The sequence below is a fragment of the Berghia stephanieae genome, chromosome 8 (assembly GCF_034508935.2).
Source record: "Berghia stephanieae isolate SIO BIC M18660-M18661 chromosome 8, UCSD_Bste_1.3, whole genome shotgun sequence".
Classification (NCBI taxonomy): domain Eukaryota; kingdom Metazoa; phylum Mollusca; class Gastropoda; order Nudibranchia; family Aeolidiidae; genus Berghia; species Berghia stephanieae.
The window spans coordinates 13,588,010-13,593,009 of NC_088367.1; positions in this window are offsets into that span (position 1 = coordinate 13,588,010).

Sequence of the window (5,000 nt, forward strand, 5' to 3'; positions counted from 1 at the left end):
TTCACCGAAGGAATTTCAAGCCATACAGCTAATAAAATTCTCCAGTCAACTGTGTATGCTGAGTTATTTTCCCAGTATGAAGCCTTCAAAGAGAGTGTCCGCTCAGGAAAGTACGGAAAAACTGCACAATACTGGATCCAATACATGGACAGAGTTTGGCTTCTCCTCCAGTTTCTGCGAGCTATAAAGACAAACAACTTTCTTCTTCATATATCTTGTTTAAAAGAACTGTGCCCACTGCTTTTTACCATGAATCACTACAATTATGCCAAGTATCTCAGTGTATATTTTGTGTCACTAGCCAACCTGATTCATTCCCACCCAGGGGCAGAAGAAATGTTACAAGATAATGGATTTAGTGTCTCTAGATCAAGGACGCCTGCTGGAAGAATAGCAGTTGATATGACCATTGGACAAACAATAAACAAACATGCAAAGACAAAAGGAGGTATTGTTGGGTTCAGCAAGAGTCTTCCAAGCTATTACCGTTGGAGTGTAACAAGACACAATCGAGCAGAATATGTATCAGCAACCCAAAGAATGATCAGCAACAACAACTGTATAGATATAGACACCCACAAAGAATTGAGCCTTGCAGAAAAAAGACAAAGTGAAAAGCGAGTGCAAAAGATCCTCCAGGCATTTTCAGCATTTATCAATCCCTTTGAAGTTGAAGATGGTCTGGTCAGTCTAGCTTCAGGAATGAAAGTGCAAGAGGATGTTGCTGATGACCTGTTAGCCGTGGAAAAAACAGGAAAAAGATTGTTTGAAAGTTTTGTTGAAAACAGACTGAAGGAAAAGACTGTAGAATTTCACAAGCCATTAGAAAGGAACAAGACCAAGACATTTGCATCATTGAGGAAAGTGGTAACAGTGAAAAAAGACATGAACGTGGTCAAAATCAAGGCACAAAGAAATTTATTTGGCCAGCTTCTTGTTTTGTCCCAAGAGCACAGTGTTGATCTTCAAAAAGTTCTTCAATATCCTCTAACACCTATCCATGGTCGCTGGCTTCATCAGATGGTTTACCTCTGAAGACCAACAAAGCAACTCTGTTGCACAAGCTCACGCCTGACAATTCATTAATGTTCGAGGATTATGCAAAAAAAAAAACAAACACCGTTTACATTGTTGATGGCAATGCACTGTTACAAAGTCTGTCAGCAATCCCAAATACATTTGGTGAAGTAGCCAAACTTACATTTTCCTCTTTACCACAAGCAGCTTGTGTACACTTTGTACTGATACTTACATAGAAGATTCAATCAAAGGTTGTGAGAGATTGAGGAGAGGATCTTCTGAAGATAATGCATACTTGTTAAGAGGATCTGCAACAACAGTGCCCAGACGTTGGAAATCATTTCTCAGCTGCGTTGATAACAAAAGATCCCTTATCAGGTTTCTCCTCAAGGAATGGGAAAGTAACGAATATGCACAGAAACTAAGAAACGGGGAAATCTTCTTTGTCTGTGAAGAGAGATGCACCTTACTTTACAGTGACACGGATGAATTTACCACAGCTGTACCTTGTCTAGATCTCTACTCATCACAGGAAGAGGCAGACACACGAATTATACTGCACTGTCAATATGCTTCCCGCCAACCAAACTGTGAAACAATTGTTGTCAGATCACCAGACACGGATGTCTTCTTACTTCTTTCATTCTCAGAGACAATTGGAAAGACCCTGATTTTTGATACTGGCTGTGGCAACAACAGGCGACAAATCAATGTCTCTCAGATAGCAAAGACTTTGTCTAAACAGATGTGTGATGCATTACTTGGTGTCCATGCATTCACAGGCTGTGACACAACAAGTTGCTTTGCTGGGCAAGGAAAGCTGAAAGCTCTAAAATTTCTTCAAAAGGAGGAAGATCTTAGAATTCTGTTCTCCAGATTTGGAACATCAGCAGCTGTTTCGAGTAATGACTGTCTCATGTTAGAGTCATTTGTGTGCAAGCTGTATGGCAAAACCTCATGCACAAGTGTCAACAAAGTGAGGTATGACATAGTTCGCCAGCGTTTCAAAGGAAAGAAAGGTACCATCTCATGCAGTGGTGGAATTGATCTGTGTCAGATGCCTCCTTGTAGTCAAGTATTGTCACTGCACATATCAAGAGCCAACTTTCAAACTCTCATTTGGAGGAATGCAGTGTGCCAGAATCCTAGCATTCCAAAACCAGAGGATAACGGTTGGCAGAGAAATTCTGCAAATGAATTGGAAGTACAGTGGTTCAAAGATGCTTTCATTCCAGATGAGTTGCAGGAAATTGTGTATGAAGAAAGCTGCACCAGTACTGACGAAGATACATATGCCGAGGATGGTAGTGATAGCTTTGACAGTGATTTCCTTGACGACACTTCAGAGGACGAAGAGGATTTTGCTACTGATGATGAGGATATGTAATAAATTGGTGAGCAGTGCAAACTGTTAAGGAGTAAAGCATGTTTGCAAAACACATAAGGATATTGTTTTTATGTACTTACTGCATCTTGAATCAAGAATCCCTTTTGAGTATCAATTATTCTTCATAATATAACAATGCGATTTCGTTCAAAAGTCTTCGGTAATGATGCTTCACTTGGGTTGTGAACAAATTAGTCTTTTTTCATGATATATCTATTGTTTTTACCACACCTTCAACTTACTTTTAAATGTGACAACTGGACATCAATACCATGTTTAAAAAGAATGAAAATTATGATGAATTTGGCATCCCACAAAGTGGAGAAAAATTTAAGGGTTGCGTACACTTTTAGTTTTTCCTGTGACGTAGAAATATGAAGGTTGTTGTTGAGGCTTGGGCCATAGCTTTCTTCAGTGCTACATTTTTAATGAACATGCTGTTTTTGGCCATATTTAAAATAATTTTTGTGTAAAACACTGAAATAGCCCGTAAGTTTAGATATGACACTTCATGAGATTACTGACAAATTGTTTCAACTTTCTGTGAATCTATATAATATTTACAAATTGAAAACTTGTGCACATAGTTTGATAGTATATTCAATTTCCTTTAGTTTGATACCCAATTTGCACATATTTGAATTAATATTGTAGTCTCCAGAGCCTTTGAAAGAAATGTTGTCTCTTTTTTGCAAGGGGACACAACTCACTTTTTTCAAAGGGCCATAACTCTCTTAAATGACACTTATTTTTACGGTAACAGTGGAATTTGTATGGCCAATAATTTCTATTATTTGAAAAACATAGTGGCATAAACTCCCAAAGGGGGGGGAGGGGGGGGTCCCAGTGGCCTAAGCACTATACATGCTCATTTTAAATACATTTTTTTCCAATTTTGAAAAGTAGCAAAAATCTCTAGGATTGAGTGAGTTAAAACATGGAAAGTACCAGCTATTGTCGTGCAATCACAAAACACCTTTTTTTCATTTTGAACAGAAATCAGCTAGATACTTGTCCTGCCCGAAATTAAGACTTTAACACTTCTTCGAGGGTTTTTTGTCCTCTGATGACTTTCTGCTTTAGCAGCTTCTTTACGTTTGGTCTTTTGTCCTCTGATGACTTTCTGCTTTAGCAGCTTCTTTACGTTTGTTTTTTTGTCCTCTGATGACTTTCTGCTTTAGCAGCTTCTTTACGTTTGGTTTTTTGTCCCCTGATGACTTTCTGCTTTAGCAGCTTCTTTACGTTTGTTTTTTTTTTTTTTGTCCTCTGATGACTTTCTGCTTTAGCAGCTTCTTTACGTTTGTTTTTTTGTCCTCTGATGACTTTCTGCTTTAGCAGCTTCTTTACGTTTGGTTTTTTGTCCTCTGATGACTTTCTGCTTTAGCAGCTTCTTTACGTTTGTTTTTTTTTTGTCCTCTGATGACTTTCTGCTTTAGCAGCTTCTTTACGTTTGGTTTTTTGTCCTCTGATGACTTTCTGCTTTAGCAGCTTCTTTACGTTTGTTTTTTTTTTTGTCCTCTGATGACTTTCTGCTTTAGCAGCTTCTTTACGTTTGGTTTTTTGTCCCCTGATGACTTTCTGCTTTAGCAGCTTCTTTACGTTTGGTTTTTTGTCCTCTGATGACTTTCTGCTTTAGCGGCTTCTTTACGTGTATTTGTTGTTCACAATTTGTTGTTATGACGATACTGGTGGTGACATTCTATTCCTGCGGGCCCATTTAATAGAGACATTAGGCATTTTTGGTCAATGTTAACGACCTTAGGCAAACGTATTCGATATTGCCCAGGCATAGATTTTGCAATATAACGCTTGTCAATTGGTTGTTGTAGTTAGACTATAGAAGATTTGCAATATCTCTATTTCCAGTTAAACATTGCAGCTTAAATAATGTTAGTTGGCTTTAGTTAGCGACAAATCATGATGATGGTGATTATTATCATCATTATTATCATCATCATCATCATCATCATCATCATCATCATCATCATCATCATCATCATCATCATCATCATCAATCGTAATAATAATAATAATAATAATAATAATAATAATAATAATAATGATGATGATGATGATGATGATGATGATATTAATAACAATTATAATAATAACAATACTACTACTACTACCTCTACTACTACTACTACTACTACTACTACTACTACTACTACTACTACTACTACTACTACTACTACTACTACTACTACTACTACTAGTAGCTACTACTACTACTACTTATTATTATTATTATTATTATTATTATTATTATTATTATTATTATTATTATTATTATTATTATTATTATTATTATCATTATTATCATTATTATTATTATTATTCTTATTATTATTATTATTATTATCATTATTATTATTATTATTATTATTATTATTATTATTATTATTATTATTATTATCATTATTATTATTATTATTATTATTATTATTATTATTATTATTATTATTATTATTATTATTATTATTATTATTATAGTAATCAATCGACGATACGTCCAAGAGGGGTGATTATAATAATCATTCCGGGTTTTCAACAAATCTTTATCCATTTGTGCATTTATTCTTTAGGTTTAAGA